Source organism: Macrobrachium rosenbergii, chromosome 13 (genome assembly GCF_040412425.1).
Source record: "Macrobrachium rosenbergii isolate ZJJX-2024 chromosome 13, ASM4041242v1, whole genome shotgun sequence".
In the NCBI taxonomy this organism is placed as follows: Eukaryota; Metazoa; Arthropoda; class Malacostraca; order Decapoda; family Palaemonidae; genus Macrobrachium; species Macrobrachium rosenbergii.
In genome coordinates, this window is record NC_089753.1 from 7,644,685 (window position 1) to 7,657,819 (window position 13,135).

At 35.8% G+C, this 13,135-nt stretch overlaps 5 non-coding genes across 5 annotated transcripts; all 5 read left to right on the forward strand.

Moving 5' to 3' along the window:
• Positions 1-3,003: 3,003 nt before the first annotated feature.
• TRNAS-AGA (transfer RNA serine (anticodon AGA)) lies at positions 3,004-3,085 on the forward strand. Its single transcript has one exon. It is a non-coding gene; the product is annotated as a tRNA-Ser (tRNA).
• Positions 3,086-4,692: 1,607 nt separating this feature from the next.
• On the forward strand, positions 4,693-4,774 carry TRNAS-AGA (transfer RNA serine (anticodon AGA)). The gene has a single exon. It is a non-coding gene; the product is annotated as a tRNA-Ser (tRNA).
• Positions 4,775-5,556: 782 nt separating this feature from the next.
• TRNAS-AGA (transfer RNA serine (anticodon AGA)) lies at positions 5,557-5,638 on the forward strand. Its single transcript has one exon. It is a non-coding gene; the product is annotated as a tRNA-Ser (tRNA).
• A 2,798-nt stretch (positions 5,639-8,436) lies between these two features.
• Positions 8,437-8,518, forward strand: TRNAS-AGA (transfer RNA serine (anticodon AGA)). The gene has a single exon. It is a non-coding gene; the product is annotated as a tRNA-Ser (tRNA).
• Positions 8,519-9,094: 576 nt separating this feature from the next.
• Positions 9,095-9,176, forward strand: TRNAS-AGA (transfer RNA serine (anticodon AGA)). Its single transcript has one exon. It is a non-coding gene; the product is annotated as a tRNA-Ser (tRNA).
• The last annotated feature ends 3,959 nt before the right edge of the window (positions 9,177-13,135 follow it).

A 13,135-nucleotide genomic window follows, 5' to 3' on the forward strand; every position in this document is an offset into this window, starting at 1 on the left:
TTCTATTAAGCAGAGATACCTCTAGACTACACCAGGAAAGCAAGTCCAGGTTCTATCATATTATGATCTTATTTTCCATTAAACCATTATTCTCCAAATTTACTAACATACTTTAATTATAAAATAAATTTCTTCCTATTGATAATTTCTGCTTTGGTGAAGGCTATCTGGGATTCAGCATCTTTTGTGCCTCCATACAAACTTTTAAGTTCTCCACAGTTCAAAAATGTTTGGCTTTCATTCGCTTCAGTGCCTGGATACTACATCAAATAAAAACATCTCTTAACCAGGCACTTAGTATTAAATAACTGCATCGTCAGCCCCATGATATATGACAAAATAACAATGCTAAGGTCCAGACTAATTTCTCTAAAGGGTACAATTACATGTGTCATTCTGATAGCTGTTTTCTTGCTACACGAACTGAGTAGTGTTTAAAACAGTCCGACAGGATTTCACACGAGCTCTTCCGGAGTAGCTTCGAATCCTACTCTATGAAAGGTAAAGATCTTAGAAAGGCACTGACAAGAAAAATCGGCAGAAAACGCCATGAATGACACTTTGTCAAGCTAGAGTTCATACAATGTTCGATAACGTTAAATGGATATTCAATCAGTGTAATCTTATGTCCACCTACTTACATCCAGATACGTAAAGAAAACAGAAGTCTAGGATACTCAAATAAAACAATTTCAAAAGCCTAATCAGTGTCCTATAGAGAAAGTCACGGGTTCTGTCTCTCGACACATACCTTTTCCCCTAAGGCACTTGAAGGTCTCTTAATATGCACCTAGTTTGCAAAGCAGTCTTTGTCAGTATTCTTTCTATTCTAATCTCTTCCTCTCACTTGCTTAAGAAAATGTTCACCATTCATTTTCTAAAACAGACTGAGAAAACAGAAATCAAATACAACACACCCTGTTTCGTTCTTTCACGTGTAATCATTCTTTAAATAGTCATTATTTAATTCTGAAATGAATGTGCCTTTCCTTACCTGTGGCAACTTCAGCTTAGTTTGAAGTCTTGACGCATTATATCTTTTACTTTCATGGAAATTTTCTTAGCTACAAATTCTAGACTGCAATTGTCATCCATTCAATTATTTCGACGTCTGAACAGAAAGTAAAGAGACATACTATTAATTCAATCAAACTGAAGGATCCAAACAAACAACAACTCGTAAGCCTTTTTAACCGTTAACAGTCTTGAGCAGTACCACTAGGTCATTCTCAGGAACCAATCTTGTGCAATGACAGGGCGGTTAAGGAGTCCGACGGAAAATCAGATAAAATATTCCTCAATCTGTCCGATTCCTAGTAAGAGAAAGAAACTTCAGAGAAAACGGCATTGCCTTTAAATAATGCTTGCAGGTTCTATGAGGCACAGTGCCAACCTGAAGGTTAGAAGAGTTCATCTGCCACGGTGGTATAACCTTAGTGCTGAATCACCGAAAACGTTTAGCACCTCTTATTGAATTTTGTTAAATCCATATCTAATCAACTATTGTAACCATCTGTTCCTAGATTGAAAGAACACAATGAAAACCCAAAGGCCTAATCTGACATACTCTGCCTGTCTACTTCCCAAGAAAACACTATTCTCTAGATTATTGTTATAAAATTTCGTTTCAAAATATTACGCTTTTCCTTTAGTGAATCCATTTCCTGCCTAAAATGAAGCATATTTTGTACCATTATGAAAAGTTAGTTTTAAATTGGAATGTTTGGATTTCATTAATTCTAACGTTTAGGCACAAAATACGAATAAATACGCGTATTCATAATTCCATCAAATGAAAGGACCCAACCCATCCAGAAGCCTATAACCTCATCAATATCCTCAATATATCTGTCTGAGCAATATGATTCGGATCTAAACTGCAGTCTCAAGAGGGTAAGTCTTCCATGTATCAGTTTCATTGCTGTTCCACTGACAGCCATCTAGTGCAGTGTCTTATTTTAAATCAAATTAAATCTTCCTCCGTAGGTTCGGATTATTCTCACTGCACAATACAGAAGATTTTGAAAGCTACTGCCAACACTGTCGGCGCTAATTAAAAAATGTGGTGGTAACATCCGTTTGTGGCACAGCGCCAAATTCCAAGGTTCGACGAGTTAATCTGCTTCGGCGACATGCCAACTGGGATAAGGGTTAGAAGAACTCTAAAATTATGTTGAACGCATAACAGTGCATTCAACAAAAGTATTACATAATTTAACTAAATCCTGAGTCTAGAGCCTTAGTATTATAGAAGTTCATTACAGCATGCTCAAGAAACGGTTTTTTCGAAGCATAACTATATAAGCAACTAAATATGCAGCTACAAGTTCGCTTACGTTGTCTCACACGTAAATTCCCATTCTGTAATTACTTTAATATATGGATTTCCTAAGTTTCGTTGTTATTTTGTAGCAAATTACAAAGTATTCAGAAACGCTATAAAAACTTGAAATAAGTTTACAAATTGGCCTCTGTCTTTGATATATATCTCTCTCCAATTTCTTCTGATAAAGCTGTATGGTAAATCTTTTCCTTTCAATTCTACAGCATACTGAAAAAATACCTAACACAGTAAGTCGACGCCAGATTCCATCTAAATAATTACACCCAAAAGAATTTTTAAACAAAAATGCAATACTTTGATTTTTAACCTAAGGAACCACCATTTTGTTTCTGCTTCATTAAGTGAGCAATTCGGTTATTACAAAGGATTGTGATTATTTCGGCTTTGTGAAATCTACCAAGGATTCAGTACATATTACATCTTCATGAAAAATAATGCTCTCAGTTCTTGCAATAAATTGAAAAAGCTTTTAATCATTCATTTTATCACCTGGATACAAAACAAAGATATGTGCTGCTTCATCAATGGAAACCCTACTAAATAGCCACTAATGGCCTCAAAATATCTGACAGAGCAATATCACACTGGTGTAGTTAAAGTTCCAGGAAAGTAAATATTCATACGAAAACTCCACAGCTATATCTTAAAATGTTTTCTGTGCAGTAATGGCCAAGTGGTTAAGGCGTCTGACTAGAAATCAGATGGGATCTTCCCGCGTAGATTCGAATCCTACTCACTGTGAAATGCAGTGAGTAGGATTCGAACCTACAGTACAGGCAAGAAAATGTTCCCGGGTACACGTTGCAAAATTTAATCTAGCATGTCAATCTATGAAGCACATTTGCAATGATGATATTCCGAAAGGTAAATGTACCTCCTCAAAATCCCTTAAACTGGAAACCCAAATTATTTTTATGCGCTCCCAGTCCTTTTAATATCTTATGCTCTCAAGATAAGTGTGTAAATGCCAATAGAGAATCCTTTCTTATGGGCATCTTTCTAATAAATTATGAAGGATACTCCTCTGATAATTCTTTTTCATTTTTTCCAGTTTTATGGAATTTTAATACTTATATTCAAATCTTGCTCAATAAGCATAGAAGAAATAATGAAAGTAGTTTATTCATACCAAACTCACAAGCTTAATTATCATTACGGGATGAAAAATCAATACAAGGATTAATAAACTGCATTTTTACGATAAAAGTAACGTAGATCTCTAAAAAAGAATTCTCAAGACATCTGCAATGCAGTAATACTGACTGATGGAAAATTATCCTTCAGTTTCCAAGACTTCCAATGAATTTACATCATTTGGCAAACACATTTATCTAATTTCCGAAAACAACCAAAAAAAAATTCTACCCACATTTACAAAAAATGAACCTCAACAATAAACTTGAAAAATGGAGAGATAAATGATATAACATTGAAAGAAATGCCGTACAATACCTTGGTGATCAATTTTAGCAAGAAATCAATTATCATTTGCGATGAAGTGATGGCCGAGTGGTTAAGGCGTCTGATTAGAAATGATATTGGACCTTCCAACACAGGTTCGAATCCTACTCACTGCGAAATTCGCTGATTTTAAGTGAACATCACTTGTTGCCACATGAAAACAGGCAATATTTCCACCAGGTGTATGCGTGGCAACACATTGAGCAATTGGCAACATGCCACTTCAATAGGATCAACGACTTCAACAGATAGTAACGCACCATAAGAAAATTGTTAGGATATGTTGCACACAGATATTCTTAAATTGTAATGTATGGATGTAAAATGATATGCTATATGCATCCACAATTTTCAGTACTTCATTATATCTAGAAACTTTAAAAATATGTTCAAAATGTTCTTGGTGAAATTTTCTCAATAAAGCAAAACTGCTGCAACGAAAAAAATTATTTCTTTCTTTTGTTAGCGTTTAGTCACTTTCCTTCAACCATCATTCACCCTAAATTCAATAATAGTTTCACAACTTATCTTCTTAGTTTTTAAACTCTAAATTATTCAGAAATCATTACTAATACCAGCACCAATTATACTTCTGTTATCGTTCAATTTTCCTCTCGTCTTTTCATAAAGAATATGTGGTAGTTTATTTTCAAAAAATTAATTTCCGTAGAAATAGGTTTTGCAAAATGAATTAGAACAATTCAATACTTAATTAAATAAGCCTCTCATTTAACCTTCTATAACCAGTAGCACCCGTTTCGATCTGTGCCTCCAGAATCCTAAAACCACTAAAATATATTTGCCATGTTATAACCATCTAGGATTTAGCTTTCATGTATTTATTCAGCATATTTTTTTTCACATGAGATCACACACGTAATTTTAATGCAGTGATGGCCGAGTGGTTAAGGCGTCTGACTAGAAATCAGATGGGATCTTCCCGCGTAGGTTCGAATCCTACTCACTGCGAAATGCAGTGCTTTTAAAAACCTATAGGCAAGAAAATGTTCCTGGGTACACGTTACAAAATTAATGCTAGCATCTCATTCTAAGAAGTTCATCTGCAATAATGACATTCTAAAAGGTACATATACCTCCCCAGAGCCCCTAACACAGGAAAACTCTTTATTTTCACATAGTCCCAATCCTTTTAATAAAAACTTCTCGTGCTCACATGATAAGTGTGTAAATGCCAATAAAGAATCCTTTCTTATTTACAATGGCCATACTTCTAATAAACCAAGAAGAATACTGCTCTGATCATTATCTTTTTTATTTTTTTACAATTTCTTGGGAACTTAATGCTTTTATTCAAATTCTACTAAAAAAGAATTGACAAAATAATATAAGTAGACAAATTAATATAAGAAGTCAATCCATATCAGACTCACAAGTTTAACTATCGTTACGGGATGGAAAATCAATACAAAAATTAATAAACAAAAAATTACATAGGTCTCTATAAAAGAATTCTCTAGACAACTGCAATGCAGTATTATTGAATGATGGAAAAACATCCTTGAATTCCATATTTATTTTCCAAGACTAATGTCTTTACATCATTTGGTAAATGCATTTATCTAAATTTTGAAAGCAACGAAAATAAAAATCCTACCTAAACTAGTTAATAAAAAACGAACCTCGACAACAAACTTTAAAAACTTAGAGGTAAATGATATAACATAAAAAGAAATGCCACACAGTACCACCATAATTCATCTACAGCAAGAAATGACTTGTACATTTTCTATGCAGTGATGGCCGAGTGGTTAAGGCGTCTGACTAGAAATCAGATGGGATCTTCCCGCATAGGTTCGAATCCTACTCACTGCGCAATGCAGTAGCTTTTAAAACCCTTCTGCCAAGAAAATGTTCCAGAGTAACCACTGAAAGTGTTCAAAAAAGCATTTCTATCTATGGAGTTCAACTGAAATGGCCACATAACAAAGGGTCCATAGACTTCCCCAAGAGTTCCTTACACTAGAAACCTACATAACTGTTTTCCCAATCCTATCAACTTCTTATGTCCTCGAAAAAGCAGTCACTTGCTTATAAAGAATTTACTTCGTATCTAAATGGGCATACTAGTAATAAAAAAAGATAGGTAATTCTCTGACTTTTCTCTTTTTGAGGTTTGTGTTATCAAACTTCATGAAACACTTTAATGCCTCTTGGTGCAATCAGTTTACATCACTACATCTATCCTATGTCGATAGACAGAAAATTATGAATCACTGCAAATTCAAAAAACTTGAACGAATTCGATACCAGATGCAATCAAAATTCCAAAATTAATCTAAGCTTTGGAAATCAGATGGGATCCGCCCGTGTAGGTTCGAATCCTATTCACTGCACAGCCCAGAGATTTTAGAAAGGCATGCAATGGCACACAGGCACTATTTCAAGCCTGCCATTAAGCTCCGTTGATGGCACAGTGCCATTATTTTATGTATCATTGTAAGGGAAACTTTGTATTAAGCAGAGATACCTCTAGACTACATCAGGAAAGCAAGGCCAGGTTCTGTCATATTATGAAATAAATTTCTTCCTATTGATAATATCTGCTTTGGTGAAGGCTATCTGGGATTCAGCATCTTTTGTGCCTCCATACAAACTTTTAAGTTCTCCACAGTTCAAAAATGTTTAGCTTTTATTCATTTCAGTGCCTGGATACTACATCAAATAAAAACACCTCTTAAACCAGGCGCTTATTATTAAATAACTCCATCGTCAGCCTCATAATATATAACAAAATAACAATGCTAAGGTCCAGACTAATTTCTCTAAACGGTACAGTTACATGTGTCATTCTGATAGCTGTTTTCTTGCTACACGAACTGAGTAGTGTTTAAAACAGTCCGACAGGATTTCACACGAGCTCTTCCGAGTAGCTTGAATCCTACTCTATGAAAGGTAAAGATCTTAGAAAGGCACTGACAAGAAAAATCGGCAGAAAACGCCATGAATGACACTTTGTCAAGCTAGAGTTCATACAATGTTCGATAACGTTAAATGGATATTCAATCAGTGTAATCTTATGTCCACCTACTTACATCCAGATACGTAAAGAAAACAGAAGTCTAGGATACTCAAATAAAACAATTTCAAAAGCCTGATCAATGTCCTATAGAGAAAGTCACAGGTTCTGTCTCTCGGCATATACCTTTTCCCTTAATGCACTTGAAGGTCTCTCAATATGCACCAAGTTTGCAAAGCAGTCTTCGTCAGTACTCTTTCTATCCTAATCTCTTCCTCTTACTTGCTTAAGAAAATGTTCACCATTCATTTTCTAAAACAGACTGAGAAAACAGAAATCAAATCCAACACATCCTGTTTCATTCTTTCACGTATAATCATTCTTTAAATCGTCATCACTTAATTCTAAAAGGAATGTGCCTTTCCTTACCTGTGGCAACTTCAGCTTAGTTTAAAGTCTTGACGCATTATATCTTTTACTTTCATGGAAATTTTCTTAACTACAAATTCTAGATTGCAATTGTCATCCATTCAATTATTTCGACGTCCGAACAGAAAGTAAAGAGACATACTATTCAATCAATCAAACTGAAGGATCCCTACAAACAATAACTCCTAAGCCTTTTTAACCGTTAACAGTCTTGAGCAGTACCACTAGGTCATTCTCAGGAGCCAATCTTGTGCACTGGCAGGGCTGTTAAGGGGTCCGACGGAAAATCAGATAAAATATTCCTCAATCTGTCCGATTCCTAGTAAGAGAAAGAAACTTTAGAGAAAACGGCATTGCCTTTAAATAATGCTTGTAGGTTCGCTGAGGCACAGTGCCAACCTGAAGGTTAGAAGACTTCATCTGCCACAGTGGTATAACCTTAGTGCTGAATCACCGAAAACATTTAGCACCTCTTATTGAATTTTGTTAAATCCATATCTAATCGACTATTGTAACCATCTGTTCATAAATTTAAAGAACAATGAGAAACCAAAGGCCTAATCTAACATACTCTGCCTGTCTACTTCCCAAGAAAACACTATTCTCTAGATTATTGTCATAATTTCGTTTCAAAATATTACGCTTTTTCCTTTATTGAATCCATTTCCTGCCTAAAATGCAGCATATTTTGTACCTTTATTAAAAGTTAGTTTTAAATTGGAAATGTTTGGATTTCATTCATTTTAATGTTTGGGCACAAAATACGAATAAATGCGCGTATTCATAATTCCATCAAATGAAAGTACCCAACCCATCCAGAAGCCTATAACCTCGTCAATATCCTCAATATATCTGTCTGAGCAATATGACTCGGATCTAAACTGTAGTTTCAAGAGGGTAACTCTTTCACGTATCAGTCTCATTGCTGTTCCACTGACAGCCATCTAGTGCAGTGTCTCATTTCAAATCAAATTAAATCTTCCTCCATAGGTTCGGATTATTCTCACTTTGCAATCCAGAAGATTTTGAAAGCTACTGCCAACACTATCGGCACTAATTAAAAAATGTGGTGGTAACATCCGTTTGTGACACAACGCCAAACTCCAATGGGCAACTCTACTAAACAGCCACTAATAGCCTCAAAATATCTGACAGAGCAATATCACACTGGTGTAGTTACTATTCATACGAAAATTCCACAGCTATATCATAGAACGTTTTCTGTGCAGTGATGGCCGAGTGGTTAAGGCGTCTGACTAGAAATCAGATGGGATCTTCCCGCGTAGGTTCGAATCCTACTCACTGCGTGGAACTGGGTTGATTTTAAACATGAACTGCCAAGCAATAATTGTATACATGTCTGTGACAAGTACCTTATTGTGCAGCTGACAGAGACAGACTAAGCTGCATTAGTGGGAGAAAAACCCATACCTTCAGCTGGCAACAAATTCTCAAAAGACTGCTTTGTTATTAGATTTTATTGTGAATAAAAATGAAAATCTTGCACAAACAGTACGTTTGGATGAAACTGCCCAGAAAGATCATTAGATAAAAAATAAACTAACATTTAGAAATTTAACAATATGGGAGGCACTTGTTTTTAAAACTGTTAGGAAAATTTTCACCGTTGGATTTTCAACTTTGGCCAATCACTAGCTACCTTCCTTCTTTTGCTAGTAGATTTGACTCAGTTGCAAAAACAAAAAAATTTTACTCCAGTTTTAAACAGGTCATTTGCACTGTAACCCTTGTAAAGTTATTCATCAGTCAGTTCTTCTGGGAGGGAGAAAAAATCATTGAACTCTCAAGTTAAAAACAAAATAAATTAAAACTCAAAACTGCTGTTATTTTGTGGCACAAGAGATCCTACCAACATTTTCATTGCAGTGATGGCCGAGTGGTTAAGGCGTCTGACTAGAAATCAGATGGGATCTTCCCGCGTAGGTTCGAATCCTACTCACTGCGAAATGTGAGACATTTTTTAGAAAGGAGGAACTGAGAGCAGCCACAACTTGTACCGACTATGTTCTGTCACATAAATCAGTGTAAAAGTTGTCTGTACACATTTGCGCCAATAATGTTATTTGCCACATAGCAAGCTAAAGTGGGTTAGGAGTGTAACAGACTGGAATGACAGAACTACATAAGAAAATGTCCCTTAGGTATTTGTATACTATTATAAAATGTTTATGTTGTGATTACAAGAATTAATTTTATCTACTGTCCAGCTAATTGGGTAATCTCTTCATTGCCATGCAGTTTGCTCTTGAATTATTTGCTGGCCTAATATTGCTTTTCATTCCACACTGTGCATCATATTTTCTTATAATAACTTTTCCTCTCAATATAAATTTCAGTTTCATATCCTATTTTGAGGAAGGCCTTTAATGAGAACATTCAAAATAACTGTTGTCTGAGGGCATGAAGATGAATGATCCCTCATACCTGGCTCAAGCAAGGATAAAACAGGAGGGGTAAATACTGAAAAAGCCAACCGTAACAAGCAGTAGGACTCAATGGTCTGGTGAGAGCAATGAAGCCCAACAGTAGCCTTATATTTGGCAGCAAACCCTCATATTATTTCCCCTAAGAAGGCTTTGAATAGCTATGATGATTATTAGTTATGCTCTTCGGCTAGTAGTAGAAACCCTCAATCTCTTCTCTATTCTAATGGCTTTCTTACCTATACTGATTATTAAAGACAGCGTCATCATTTTGGTTTTTTTTTTTTAGTATCCAGGAGTCCAGATATTGAAGTTTATAAAGGCTTAAATGAACGTTAGCAGTAAAACTAAAAATAGCAAGACCTGTGGCTTTACACCATTTAAATGGTGATGGCCAACCAGTTAACTCACCTGTATAGAAATCGGAAAGAATTTCTCAGCATAGGTTCAAATCCTACTCACTGCAAAATTTAGTACACTTTGAAAGCATGTTGCAAATAAAATGCTTAAGATATACCCTACACTGGCAAAATCAAACTTTTCCAGGCAATATCAATGACAGACTTCATAAGAAGACGCTAAACTACCATCTCTTTTTCCAAAGGTTTGGAAACTTTATATCAACAGAAACTGCTTGCTATGAGTAATTAGTCCATTTGTGTCTACCAACCAAATCAATTCTAGTATAAAAAATTAAATACCGAATATCATAATCAATACTCTCAAAATTTAAAATAACAAAATATATCCTGCTGTCTTCATATATACTTTAACACTACTAAGTATAGTGACGGCTGGGTGATTAAGGAACTTTCAAACGTAGGTTCGAATCCTACTCACTGCAAAATACATAACTTTTTAAAAAATCTTGCATTCAGAATGTTTCTACACTCAAGCATTTGAAGACCAAAACTTCCTTGCACAGTACGTTAGTGAATTTCAGTGAGGTTTTGTCTAACAAATTCTCTTACATATTCGGTACCTGAAAACGGATTGTCACACTGCCAGTACACCGAAATGCAAAACTGATTATTATCAGTTTCATTCTCACACTTATGCAAAAGTTATTCAGACCTGCCAATTGCCTCTTCTACAAGGGTGAACCCAAAATTCAAATGACAAGTATCAACACTGATCTCCATCACAAATTTTGTTTAATTGCCTCATCCAGTGATGATAGAATGGTTACAGTTTGTCACTCGGAAAAAAATAAGAGACTTGCCATGTGAATCCAAATCCTATTCGCTGTGGAATGTACAAACCCTTAAAACTACACTCCAGGTACAAACTTGTGTTTTGCAGGTGCAGAAGAATGAACAGGATTAATTTGCTTAGAGGACAGTAACTCTGAAGAACTTCAAAGAAGATTTTCAATATTAGCAATTTTAACACTGTTTTAAGAGCTTAACTATGTACCAAACAGCTACAAATTGGTTCAGGGAACTAGTACCATACAAAACCAGTCGATATTCTTCAGTTTCAGTGAAGAATCAAGCAACCATAGCTAGAAAAGTGTTGGAGTGATTAGCTTCTGATTGTAACAATGGTTCACAACTTTAGTATTTACAAGTCTCAACAGTCCACAAAGACAGCATCATTTTGACTAAGCTGGCAATTTAAGGAAAACCTCCTCCAAATATTGGTAACCCATCATGTGTTGCCCTGGCTCAGCTTAGCTATTACAGATATCTAAGTTAAAGAATTAAGAAGCTAATATTAATTCTCTAACTAGTTATGTAACAAGCTTGTAGCCATACCAACAGCTACAAGACTAGACTGTAGTTTGTTTGGCTATGTGATGAACTATGAGAAAGGCCAAGTGTCCTAGTTATGCTTTATTTATGATTTATGAAAATTTGGCTATTTAGCCAAGCACTGGGGCGATTTCGGCCATTCAGCACTAAAGACAGTGAAAAGAGGGAGTCGGAGTGGTTAGTAAACAAGAAGGAAGAAAGGAATTAGAGACAGTGGTAAGGCCTACAGTGCACCAGCTACAAATGGGGATTCAAGTTCTGTGGAAAGGTCCTTGTTCTGCTTGGCTAGGAGGTAAGCTATGAGACAGAACCAGTATTCAACTCATTATTTGACAAGCTTCCTATTCCATTTGGCTAGAGTGAAAGATAGAGAAGTCATGTTCCACCTGGCTGATGTACTGTACCTATGTATCAAGGGACAATTCACATTCCACTGACTGTTCCTTACGATTATCCATGTTTCGTTGGTTATGCCATGACACTATATACATTCCACAGACTATGTTAGCTGGAGTGCCATCAGATGCAACACTAGGCTATGATGTACCAAGTGGCTACAGTACAAATCCATCAGTTATTCACTAGTTCAACCAGTATCTAAATCATTGCCTTTTTGAAGAATTCCTCCATTCATTTTAGAGTTACTGGTTACAATATAGTGTTATGTTGCAATAAACATTCCAGTGGAAATTCACATTATTTGCAAAATGGTCAGTGTTCCACTGTCTCGTTTCTTTATCTACTCTAAAGATTTCAAAATAAGAGTCGGTCGAGACAAGTTCGAGATAAGTTCGATGTTCCTTTTGTTTAGAAGACGTGCTAATCCAAATCTTACATGATATTAACTGACTTGCCCACTTACAAAAAATGTGCCCACTCACTATGCTATAAGGCTGCCAACATTCCAATGGCTCTTTGCTGGCAAAACCAGAGGACCCTGCTCCATTTGGTTATGCTACAGGTTAGGAAACGGGAAAAGCACTGTTTTCATATGCATGATTTATGAGGTGTTATGCAACTAATTACCATGCTCCAACTGGTAATGAAAACCTCCCCAATCCAGTTTGATAAGACAAACTCGTATCAAGACCTAGTTTTCATTTTACCATATCAAGAACAGGTATGAGAAGAGGTCCTTCTTATTCCAATTGCTATGTGGTAGTCTATTACACTTAGCTTAGCGGAAAGCTGCAAGATGAGGTACTTGTTGGGTGATCAGGTGATAAGCCATAAGACTAAGCAAGTTTTATGGAATGGCTGTGCTGGGGGTGACAAGCCATGAGATGAGGCTTAAGGATAATGCCAACAGACCAGACTCTATGACGCAACTCCTGATACATGAAAAATAATTCAATTCCTATGAAACAAGAGATTCACTATCAAAGTAAGGCCAACGACTTCAAAGAAGGCTTTAAGACAGGTAGCTTAACAAGGCATCATCTCTTCTCTACTTACTAGTTCAATTATATTTTGCGAAACAAAATTACTTCTACACCTGGAAGGAATTTACCTGGCAATTTTTCCAATCACAGCAAAAAGGGAGCTTGCAAATATGGAGGAGCTAAAAAACACAATATTTCTGAGATACCAGAGCACATCCTCGTAAATTCTTCCACTTCCATTGCCTGCATTAGTGATGGCAGACTGGTTAAAAAGGTCAACTTAAAATTAGATCGGATCTTTCCACTAACGTTCGAAACCTACTTGCTGTGAAATTCATAAAAAC